The sequence below is a fragment of the Pongo abelii genome, chromosome 3 (genome assembly GCF_028885655.2).
Source record: "Pongo abelii isolate AG06213 chromosome 3, NHGRI_mPonAbe1-v2.0_pri, whole genome shotgun sequence".
NCBI classification, from domain to species: Eukaryota; Metazoa; Chordata; class Mammalia; order Primates; family Hominidae; genus Pongo; species Pongo abelii.
The window spans coordinates 9,641,500-9,654,027 of NC_071988.2; the positions used below are offsets into that span (position 1 = coordinate 9,641,500).

Genomic DNA, 12,528 nt, shown 5'->3' on the forward strand with positions numbered 1-12,528 from the left:
AGCTTCTGTATGGTTACTTATTTAGTATCATCGGCATTGGTTTCTACTTAGTAACATAGAGTACTATGTTAGGTCTGATTCATTGATCCAAACAACATTGCCACTTGGAACCATGATTGGAGCATAGTGGATACTGTCAAGGCCAGGGAGACAGACAGAGAAGGACGAACACAGAAAGGGACAGAGAGAGACAGGGTCAGAGAGACAGAGCGTCTCTCTGTCTCCTCCTTCTGCTGCTGCAAGGTGATTGCTAACTACTCATGTTTTAATCCTTTTTGGGAGGATTGCCTTTGACTGACAGGAGCCACAGGGCTTGGTGATGTCTGAGAGGCTGGGTTCCCCACTCCCACCCCCACAGGCATTCTGGGCTACAGACTGCCTGAGCCTCTCACCTCTGGGCTACACAGAGTCTGTGATATAGCTCAGCTCCAGAACTCACTGAGAAATCAGGCTTAGGTCAGGCCTCCCCATAACGCTTCTTCCCCCTTCTGTCTCCCTGTTTCCCCTGCAGGGTTCTGCTGCAAGCACTCCCCCCATAAGTCACTTGCACCAGAATCCAGGTCTCAGACTTTGCTGCTAGTGAGACCACCACCTCTCACTTGGATAACAGCCTTTTAACTGGCATCCTGTGTAACTCTCTTGGCCTCCTTCAATCTGTTTCCAGAAAGCAGCCTATGGAAGCTTTTCAAAATGTGTACCTGTTTATATTACTCTCATGCCTAAAAACTTGTAACAGCTTCTTGCTCTTGGGACAGTGGCTCCATGGACCTACATGGTCTGGTCTTTAATAATCTTCGAAGGCTTATCTTGATGTTTCTCCCTCACACAAACTCCCTCACTGGCCTTTCATTTCCTTAAAAGGGCCATTTCCCCTTCAAATTCAAGGTCTCTCTTAATGTGGTTCTCTTAGTTGAGGCTTGTTTGCTTTTTTTCACTCTGCTGAAATTCCTAATCGTCCTTCAGATTTCAACTCAAGGCTACATTCAAAACTCAGATGAAATCAACTCATAGTAGTTTGCAAATATTCATTTATGAGATTAGTTACTTTTTTCGGTCTGTATTGATGTTAACTTTGTCAAAGTCAGGGTCTGTTTCTCCTTTGCTCTCCAGGCTAAGACGGCACCTAGGATGTGGCCCAGCACATTGAGAATAGAGCAGAAGATAGAAGCTGGAGGGGCTGAGGGGCCTTGGAGGCAGAGATGGGCTCAACTTCTCATTCCCTGGGATGAACTGTGCACAGTAGCCTCTGCTCCTCCTTCTTCAGTGAAGACTGCGATGCCTGTGTTGGGGCTCAGAAACTGATATCCCAAAATATGATGCTTTGTACATGCTGAACTGAAACAGGAGCTTTAAGCTCTTTCAGGCCTCCCCACATCTTACCGTCTCTCCCAAAGTGTAGGATTCTCTGAAGCTCCCTGTCTGCCTAAAGTCCAGACCTATCAATGAAGAAAACAATCACCTCCTGCCCTTTGTCTGAGTTTTCATGAACTGAACCCATATTGCAGGAAGGAAAGCTAAGATCTGTCAACACACCTGGACAGACTTTTGTTACAAACCATTGTCTGTTCTGCGGACCCAAAAGAGCTTGTCCCAGATAATTGCCGGTTCTTTAAGCCTATTAAATTCTCCCTAGTAATCATTTACTGTCCCTCAACAGAAATCCTCTTCTTCCCCCTCCCATGACCTGTATGACCAGCTCCCATGCCCCCATTCTTTCTGTAATCTCAAGGTGGTTTATAAGCTTCTGCGCCCCATTGAGGGGTTGGGTCTTCACTCTGAGGGCTCCCGTGTCACCTAAAACTATGGTCAGATACATTTGTATGTGTTTTCTCCAAGTAATCTGCCTTTCGTGAGTTGATTTATCAGTGAAACTTCAGAGGATGAAGGAGAAATTTTCCCTTTGCACCTATGACTGCCACCCTCACAGGCTGTGTGAAGGTCCTTCTTCAACAAATACTGGCTATTCTTGGCACTGACCTGGCCTGGGCTTTCAGCAAGAGAGGGGAGGCAGGCTCCCTTTCCCAAGACATGCTGGCAGCCTGAGAGTCAAGGCCATGGGGTGTTCACAGATGAGGCCCCCTGATGTTTACACGTCTTAGGGATCGGAAGTGGACACAGCTGGGGCAGAGCGAGGAAGTGCTAACACCCACCAGGTATCTGCGAGGGGACGCCCACATCAAGAAAACCTCAGCACAAGGTTGAGTGTTTCAGCAAACCTCGGGGAGATTGCACATTTACTCATGAAGAGACCACATGGTGAGGTCAGCTCCGAAACCAGGCCAGTGTCTCTCAAGCCCAACTAGTTTTCAAGACAATGTCTTGCAACCTATAGAGTTTGGGGGGAAGGCAGTGTGAAGTTCAGAGGGGAAGGCAGTGTGAAGGTGAGCGTATCAGTAGCTACCCACCGTGCTGGCTAATCACTGGGAAATTCTTTTATAAACAGCCACAGTCTCTCTCAAGGTTTCCAAAATTAGAATCTCTCCAAGTTTATTTTTTTCAAGGCTTCAAAAATATCCCATAAATCTTTGAAAATGAAAATTTCTTCTTTCTCCTCAGTCCTCACCCAGGGCTTCTGATGCTGCCAGGCAATCCCAAGTCATGCTTGGTGTTTGGGGACTACAGCAGTGCAAAACCTCTGAGGGCCTGGGGAGCAAGGAATACCTGCAAGACTAAGAATAATGAAGGGATAAAACAGAGGATAGCCTTACTATGCTCCTACTCCAGAAAATTGGATTATTGTCTGCAAAGATTCCTCAGTCTTGTGGACACTGATGAAATATTGTAGATTGGAATTGAATCTGGCTTGTTGTCTGTTCGTTTATTCCTGAGCCTGATAATTTCTTTGAACAACTTTGCCTTTCTATAGTACATGATGATTGGCAAGTTACTATGACACACATTTGTACCCACCGGACTCTGTGACCATTCTGTAAGATAAACCCTTGTCTCCCTCCTCATGGAAAAAAATGGAAATTCATCAAACTCAGAGGACTGGCCCAGGATCTCACAGGCAGAGCTGGGATTCCAACTTGTGTCTAATGAGCCAGAAGCTCAGAGTCGTTTCCACTCTTTCTGCTCACTCTACACCAAGCTCTGGTCTATGTGTTGTGGATTCAAAAATTTTGGAGCCACTGTCTCTCCAAATAGGCTGTGAATTCTAGGAGGGGAAGAGCCAAGAAAATTAATTATAGCACTATAGAGGGAGAGGGAAGGCTTATATACCTTTCCCCAAGTCCACTTCATTCCCATTTCCTATCTACACCATCTGAGCATTTTTCTTTCTCGTTCATTCATTCATCTATTTTTAGTCCATCTTTTCATTTATTCATAAATTTGTACATCTCTTTAGCAATTATAACAATAAGCCATTACTTATGGGGTGCTTACCACAGCCTGGTCACTGTGCTAGTTAGGCACCATTGCCCTATAGGTGTTGTGATGTCCATCTGCTTATAGCAGGTAAGCAGGATTGAGGGCGTTTCTCTCATTACACCAAGCCATTTATCTCCAGGCATACTTGCCGAATGAATAAATGGATGGAGAAATAAACAAGGGCTGTACTGATATTTACAGAATGTATGAAAGAGAAACACAAAGGAAGAGATTCCCTGACTTTTTGCCACAGATCAATGGTACCAAATGTCAGTGCTGCGTTACGGAATCAGCATTTCTGGATCCACTTGCATAGCTTAAAGAAAGCTTCTCTTTTGGCCTTCTGTGTCTCTCCTGCTCCTCCTGATGTCTAGCAGTCTTTGGGTAAATATGGTGAGGTCAGTCCCGAAGAGTTCTACAGGTTCCAGGCAGAGTCTGAGTGACTGCTGCCCAGAGCATATTGATTGAAAAGCACGTTCAAATGTCTAAGGTATGTGTCCTCTCTCATAAAGGCTGAGTACTCCAGCTGCCTTCTGCGGGAAGTCATTTAATGGTGTTCTGTTCTAGGATGGGTGGCACTCGGTAAGTAGAAGGCTGGAAACCAGAGATAGGTGGGAGAGGAAATATTGCCTTTGCCCCAGATGCTCAGACCAAGAAAGAAAGAAATGAAATGACAGGGGAGGAAAGATCACAATTATAGGCAGCTGTAAGTTTTTCAGATCTTTGCATTGTATGAAAATAAGATGAGGACCCTTGGTGGATAGGCAGTTGATCGATCAGTTAATCTAGACATGTATATGCAATGGTCAGAAACTAGGGGTAAAGCAAATAATTTTAAACATTACAGAACAATTTCGGTAATCTTTGATTCATGTTTAATATTAATTCATTCTAGCCTCATTACCAAGTAACCGAGATATAGAAGAGAGAAAGGGAAATGAACAAGTGAAAGGGAAAATATTTCAACTGTAGTGTCTTCCAATTAGAAAATGTTCTTTTTAGTCTCAAAGCAACTCTATGACATAGAAGTTACCTTTACTTTTTAGTGAAGCTCACATGGGCAAAAGGATTTTCTCAATTGTCCTTCAGAAGTCACACAGCTATTGGACAATGGGGTAAGGATTCAAATGTGTCTTTTTCTGAGGTCTGTCTTTTTATTTAAACACCTACCCCTGTTTCTGAAATAGAAGGCTCAAGGTGCGTGTTACCTGATTTACAGATCGAGTTGCAGTATAACATGGTGGCTGAAGGCATGAATAGCTCTAGTCTAGGGTGTTCACCTGCTATCTCTAACTGGATGCCTGACAAGCATGTAAAATTTAAAATATCCAAAACATAACTCTTAACATTCAAAACTCCATCTTCCCAGACTTCCTTGGTTCAGTGAATGGCACCTTCTTTCCCCCAGTTGTGCAGTATGAGTATCCACGCATCATCCTTGACCATCTCATGCCTCTGGACCAGTTCATAACCAATCCTGGAGATTTTTCCTCCAAACTATCTTGGGTCTTTCCACCTCTCTCCATCTGACCTCTGCCGTGTCCACCATCATCTTTTTCTATCTCCAAGCCCACAAAAAGTGAAGACAATGTCCTTAGCCCTTAGCAGGAATTCAACAGGAATACATCAGGAGAGGGGGAGGGACTTCTAATTCTTCCCAGGCAACATGCATAGTGTCGCACACATATCAGACTATACAAGTTTCATTTAGCATCTACAACCTTTGTGTGACTATTTGTGGAATATTTGTTTCCTGTACTACGTTGCAATGCCACAAGGGCAGGGTCATCTTTTTTTTGTGTATCATTGTACCCCTAGGTCCAGCCTAGTGCCTGATATTCACTTCAGCTCATCTCTTGCTAAATGACACTGGTGCACATTGACCCCCTTTTAAAACACAACAGACTTACTCTTTGTCTTCAAGAATGTTCTTACTATTGAAAAGATCATGCCACACACTCGTTACCTTTGTCATTTTTATTCAGTTTTCACAGAAAAATTCTCAATTTTCATTTGCACAACTTTCAATGCTCTCACTACTTTTGCATTTGTCGTGTATTAGGAACTAAATACTATTTAAAAATACCTCAAACTTAGACCCAAATAAGCAGATGAGGCTGCTAACTAACTCATAACAGAAGCATTTTATCTTATTTTGAGACAGAGTCTCACTCTGTCAACCAGGCCGGAGTGCAGTGATGTGATCTCAGCTCACTACAACTTCTGCCTCCTGGTTTCAAGCAATTCTCCTGTCTCAGCCTCCTGAGTATCTGCGATTATGGGCACGTGCTACCACACTCGGCTAATTTTTGTATTTTTAGTAGACATGGAGTTTTGCCAGGTTGGTCAGGCTGGTCTCGCACTCCTGACCTCAGGTGATCTGCCCGCCTCGGCCTCCCAAAGTGCTGGGATTACGGCATCAGCCACCACACCTGGCCTGGAAAATTTTAAATCTGGAGATTCCTTTCCCTTATAGAATCAAAGCTAAAAGTTTTTAAGTTTAGAGAACGTGCATTCTCTTAGGTCAACAGCGTTATTCTTTGTGTATGTGTTACCATCTTCATCAGCTTTGTTGCGACTGATGGGCTGCAGCTTTCCCACAGCATCTGATGCAAGCAAACATTTATTGAGCACTTACTCTGTGCCAGATGATAGGTTAACACTTCATCTCTATTCTCCCATTTAATTCCTGTTCCCTATAGGGTGAATTTGATCGTGATCATGGTTTGCAGGTGAAGAAAACAAGAGAAGCAATTTGACAGAGACCCGTGCCTAATCCAGGAACATCTGAGCCTAGAACCAATACTTGTAGGTGTCTATCTGCAAGGTTTCCAAAGAGAAAGAATTCTGTCATCCTTGTATTTCACTCATTTATAACTGCTCCATACCATACCAAACAGTAGGAATGTAATTGGGCTGTATATACAGAAGCAGACAGAATCTGTCACTCATAATGGTAATAGAATTGGCAATCACACTATTGCCATAATCAGTGCTAGATATTGTTATGCACTTTCACATACAATATTTCATCTGTTCCCTGTATCAGCCCTTTGTGGTTGGTTGTATTGGAAAAGGTTAAACAATTTTGGGTGCTCAGTTAGATAATGGTAATAGCTATGCGCTGAGTTCCCATTAATACTTAGGACAACCATGTTCCCATTAATACTTAGGCCAACTAGTGAGGTCAGAATAAGAACTCCCATTTTACAGACAAGGAAAACGAGATTCAGCATAGTTAAGCCCCCTGTATAAGATCACACAGGTAGAGCTGGGTGCAGACTGATGGGCTCACCCTGAGCCATTCCCTTTGTCATCCTGTTGAAGTCACTCCGCTTGGACAATACTTGCATTTTTAAGGTGCCAGAACTCAGAGAAGAGAAACAGAGTCCATCAGGGTCATTAGTAAGGCCCACGAGAAGAGAAGGGGCACAGAGTAGAGGCTAGGGGAGGTAGGTTAAATATTTGCCCTGAAAAAGTGGCCTTTTTCCAAAGGAAGTTTTGGATATGAAAGGAGACACCTGGGTGGTCATTTTGGGAGGTGTCCCCCACGTTAGCACCGAGTCAGTGGGCAAGCCTGGAGACCCCACTGTTTCCCAGCTTCCCAGCCAGCTTGCTGTGTGTGCTCGGCTCTTTGTAATCTGGGGAATGAGGCTGAAGTTAGTTAGTTCTCTTTATTTCATTTGCCTGTCATTTCCCTTGCAACTCAAGCTTCATGCTTTCTACCTCTCCACATTTGATCTAAGGAAAAGCAAAGAACCCAGCAGCCTGGATTCTGCCTACTGGGCTTACACTGTGCTCCGAAAGACTGAATTTTTAGCACTAATTACTCTAAGTACTTTCAGTTGCCCTATTGCTTCTCAGAGGCACCTCTGCATTTCCAGCTTTCCCAGTCTAACTTTGGTGTTTTGAAATACCTGTCACTGCTCAGCCTTCTGAGCAAAAAGGTTTGCTTCCTTCCTGTGCAAACCTCCTGGAGAACAATTTGACTTTTCCCTTCAGGTTCATTCAGATTAGTGAAAGTCATTAGAGATGAGAAAGGATCTGAGAATATCATTGCTGGAAAAAAAAAATCTTTGGTAAAATGAGCAGTTGGACTGGGACTGGGACTTCTGGGCAGAAACTGAGGGCCAGAGAGAGAAAAGGCCTCTCCCCCTTGCACGGCTCCTTAGTTGAAGAGCAGGTGGGCATCCTGGGTCTCCTGATTCCAGGTCTAGGGCTTTTCCCATTATAACAGCCCTTTGGCTATTTCTCCTTTCAAAAGAGATAACAATCTTATGAAGCATCTTCTAACCTGGTTTCTAGATTGACGACATTTTTACTAACTGGTCAAGTGCTATATTAGTTTACTTATTTAAGCATTCAGTATTTTGACAAGAACTTAGTGAGAGAAGTTGGATGCTACAAGAGGTTTATGAAGCTTTCTGCTTTTCCTGAGTTTCCGACATTCTGTATTAGACATATGTTGCTCATTTTGACTGCCCCATTGTGACCGGCAACTTCCTCAACTGGTAGGGCTCTGAGTCACATGATCTGCCTCTCCTGACAGTGAAGTGTCAGGAGATCCTGCCTGGGTAATCAGATTGCTCCGTTTCCTATGGCAGACTGATCGACCTGGTCCACCTCTGACACTAATCTCTTGGCCGGAATTTAGCTGTACAGTACGTGCTCCGGCCAAGAGAGAGGAGGCCTTTTCTCTCCTTGGGATATTATATTCTCCCATTGATATATACTTAGATACTCTCCACCATCTGTGCTGGATGTGGAAAGCGACTGTCTGAAAATAAAGCTGATACTGCAGAGTATCAGCAAAAAAATGGAAGAGAGCGAGAGAGGAACCTGCTGATGTCCTTTAAATCTTTGCATATTGCTCTGTATGAATCTAGATACATTCTAGACTATGTCAGTTTTCTAAGCCAATAAATTCTTCTCATGAATTAAATGGGTTGGATTGGGTTATTATTCCATCTCAAAGATGAAGACATGAAAGAGCTTATAGGTTAAATACCTTGTCCACAGTTACATGGCTAGGAGATGGCAGGTTTGGGGTTGAGAGGAATGCCTGTCTCCAAAATCCATGTTCTTTCTTCTAGACTAGGCTCTTCTGCACAGCATCAGGCATTGTGAGGAATGCTGCTAGAGAGATGCAAACAGTACATAAGTCCTAACCCCTGGTATTGTGAATGTGAATTTATTTGGTTATAGGGTCTTTGCAGAAGTAATTAAGAGGTAAGTTCCATTCATCTTGGAGTAGGGTGGGTCTTTAATTCAATATGACTTGTATCTTTATACGACGAGAACAGACACAGAGAGAACCACACACAGAGCAGGGAACACATGTGAAGACACAGAGAGAAAAGATGGCCATGTAATGATCAAGGCAGAGATTGGAGTGATGCAGCTGCAAAGGGAGGAATGCCAAGGATGGCCAGCAAACACTGGAAGATATGAGAGAGCATGCCCTGCTCGCAACCTTGATTTCAGACTTCTGGCCTCTTGATTTGTGAGAAAACACATTTCTGTTGTTTTAGGCCACCCAGTTTGTGGCTATTTGTTATGGCAGTCCTAGGAAAACATATAAGCAAATGAAACCTAAATTAATCATGGGGCCTGAGTGGTCTTGGGTAGGGGGAGGGGAGGAGGGAAGGAGGGCATAGCAGAAGGAACAGCAGCACGCCGAGGCATGGAGACAGCTCTCGTACCACGCACTTGGGAATGTGTCTGGAGCTAGGGTGTGCAGGTAGGACATTGTATCTGTGAGGTTGTAACGCTTGATTACAACTGAATTTGGAAGGATAGAGATTACCTTCTAAAGGTGCTGTCTGGTCACTGCTCTCTCACTTTGTCCTTCCCACCAAAGCTTTTGTAGGGGAGGTCTTTTAAGTCTTCCCAGTTCTTCAGAGTAGAGCATCTATCATGCCGATATATCCCTCTACTGTAAATACCTGCCTCCCTCTCATTCTTTGAACTCCAAATACACTTGTGACTGAGAAGAGAAACCCCAGGGGCTGGGCACTATGGCTCTGTGCACACAGGTGTTGCAGTGTGGAGCAGGGCCTCCCGAGTGCCCATTGCAGATAGACTGCAGAGGCTGCTAAGAAGGACATGAGAAGAGTAAATAAACGTGTTTCTATCATTCTCTGGATTCGGTGAGGTTGCTCATCAAAGACATTTATTGCTTATTGAGGACCCGTGTACTTTCCCACATTTCCCAGCCTCAGGCAAGGCCATGCAACTAGTTCCAGACAATGGGGCTTGAGCAAAAGGGAGTGTATTGTACCCACCACTCCCCAGCTCTCCATCTCCAGCCTCAGATGCCTGTTCCAGATGGGGAAGCTACAAGATTGGAACCTTTGTATCACTGCTTGGAAGATATCTGCCGTGGAGAATTGCTGTACTCACAAAAAGCTTTGTGAGAACAAAAAATAGACCTTTATGTGGTAAGCAACAATAAAAAAAAAGGTTTTTTATTTTTTGTTTTGTTTTTTTGTTTTTTTTTTGGCAGGGTTGTTTCTTGCTGTCACAAATTAATACATACTTCGGATGTTTTGGAGCAAAACATTAGAATCACACGTATGTCCTACCTCTCCAAAAGACTCCCAGCTCCTGGAACATGCCCATCATTCCTCTTTTTTTTTTTTTTTTGAGACGGAGTCTCACTCTCTTGCCCAGGCTGGAGTGTAGTGGCATGATCTTGGCTCACTGCAAGCTCTGCCTCCTGGGTTCACGCCATTCTCCTGCCTCAGCCTCCCGAGCAGCTGGGACTACAGGTGCCCACCACCAGGCCCAGCTAACTTTTTTTTTTTTTTTTGTATTTTTAGTAGAGATGGGGTTTCACTGTTTTAGCCAGGATGGTCTCGATCTCCTGACCTTGTGATTTGCCCACCTCAGCCTCCCAAAGTGCTGGGATTACAGGCGGGAGCCATCATTCCGCGCCCGGCCCTTCATTCCTCTTTTATTGCCTACTCTCTTAAAGAGTCCCTTAAACACATTAAGTGATTATTGAATTAACCAGAAAATTAAAGCTGGAGTGAGCACAGGGTCATCTAGTTTAATTGTTTCATTTTACCTATGCTCTCCCTGCAAGCCAGTGGCAGGTCCAAACCAAGGCACTGGTCTCCTGAATGTAGCCCTGAACTGTACCATGTTTTCTACAGCACGGCCTGACATTCAGCCTGTGTCTGCACCCACAGGGGTGCCTGTGAGAACACCGACTGCAGAGAGACATTTCCTTACCATATTGACAGCCGCTATGCTCTACTCAGGATTCGTAATCACCCTGGGAAAACTTTCACTATTAAATGTAGCTTATATGTAGGATGCCTGTGTAATAAATTGTGTGCATCCAGATGCTTTTGAGAGTAAAAGGGGGCTCTACTAATAATTACTCTGGGAAAACAGCATGCACATGAACAGCCTTAGGAAAATTGGGCAATATGGTCACCCTGAATCAAAGGTGGCTTTGGTGAAAGCAGATATATGAAATGATGACATGGAATTTGCCCAGGATTGAGGAGTCTAGGAACTAGTATTTGTGATTCAGCTTTATTAAATATAGACTCTGTGAACTTGAAAATGTGTGTGACAGTGGTATATTAATTGTGAAAATCTATAATGCTTTCATTTTTTGTGGTTGTTGTTGCTGTTGACACTGGTGTTACTATGATTGTCATTCCTTGATGAATTAAAGCTAGAGTTGCCCACCTGTGCTTCTTGCTAGAATCATTTGGAGAGATTTAACAAATAAACGCTGTATTAGTTTGCTTGGGCTTGCCATAGGAGAGAACCACAGACTGGGTGGCTTAAACAAGAGATATTTATTATCTCACGATTCTGAGGGCGAGAAATCTGGGATCAAGGCCATTCTCTTTGGCTTGTAGCTGGCTGTCTTATTTCTGTGTTTTTACATGAACATCAGTGTTTCTCTGAACATCTGTGCCCAAATTTCTTCTTTTCATAGGGACATCAGTCACAATGGCTTAGAGACCAACTTAATGGTCTCATTTGAAATTAGTTACCTCTGTCTCCAAATGTAGTCACATTCTGCAATGCTGGGGGTTAGGGCTTCAGCATATGCATGTTTATGGGACACAATTCGGCTCATATCAGATGCCTTCCAGAAGACATCTTTTAAGGTCCCAAATCATTGTACTGAAGTGGGCATTTCAGAATATTCTTTACCTGGTGAATTAGAGACATTTCTGGCCAATACAGAAAGAGTCTAATGTCAAGTTTCAGGCCCCTTCTTGCACTGCTGAGTGAGGCTGCATGAAACTGACTGAATGGCTCTGAGTCTTTTACCCAGTCAGCCTCTCCTGCTGGTGACGGAAATTGTTTAGACAGGATGCCTCAGCACTGACACAATGAATAATGCTTTGTCAGTGGCTTTGGCTCATTGTGCAAAGCACTTTCTCTGCTCAGGCAATGATCAATTGGCTTTAGGGCTTGCATATGTCCTGCTGGGCTGGGTAAGAGGGGGCTGCCTATAGCTCTCAGCTTGGGAACCAACTAATGGCATGAGACACCCCTATGAAAGCCTCCTGGGATTTCCTCTGGGCCTCAGTTTCCTCATCCATAAAATGAAAAGATTTTCTGCTTTATATAAGTCATGGAGAACAAATAAGACCATGAATTAGCAGTTTCCAGATATTTACTCTCCAATATGGTAGCCATGTGTTCATGTGGCTACTTAAATATAACTTAAAATTAATTAAATATTTAAAAATGAATAAAAATTAAGTTCCTCAGTTGTACTAGTCACATTTTTAAGTTCTCAGTAGCCACATGTGGCAAACGGCTACCATATTGGACAGTGCAGATTTAGAAAATTTCCATCATCACAGAAAGGTCTGTTGGATGGTGCTGCTCTGAGTGCCTGACAAATATTCTCTTGTGAAAGAAATTACTGCACTGGTGAATCACTGGAGGCATTGCAATGCGAAGTTATTTCTTCCATGATGCACATAAAGTGGAATATAACTAAGACTCAACTCCAGAGATGCCCAATTTCTAATGTCTGGGCTTTGTTTCCCTAGACCACACTACCTTCTATTTTCAGTTTGATGATGGATCATTGTTCTTCAGTCACTTGAATCAATAACCCTACAGTCTAACTTTCAACACAATGAGTACGCTTCTTGTTTCTGAAGCCTCTGC

At 43.6% G+C, this 12,528-nt stretch overlaps 1 long non-coding RNA gene across 1 annotated transcript in view; it reads right to left on the reverse strand.

Annotated features, from left to right (window-relative positions):
• Positions 1-8,328: 8,328 nt before the first annotated feature.
• The window catches only part of LOC134761258 (uncharacterized), a 99,918-nt gene continuing 95,718 nt past the window's right edge, over positions 8,329-12,528 (reverse strand). The window contains exon 6 of the long non-coding RNA XR_010139603.1: positions 8,329-8,508. This is a non-coding gene — a long non-coding RNA (uncharacterized LOC134761258). The remainder of the gene's footprint in view (positions 8,509-12,528) is intronic.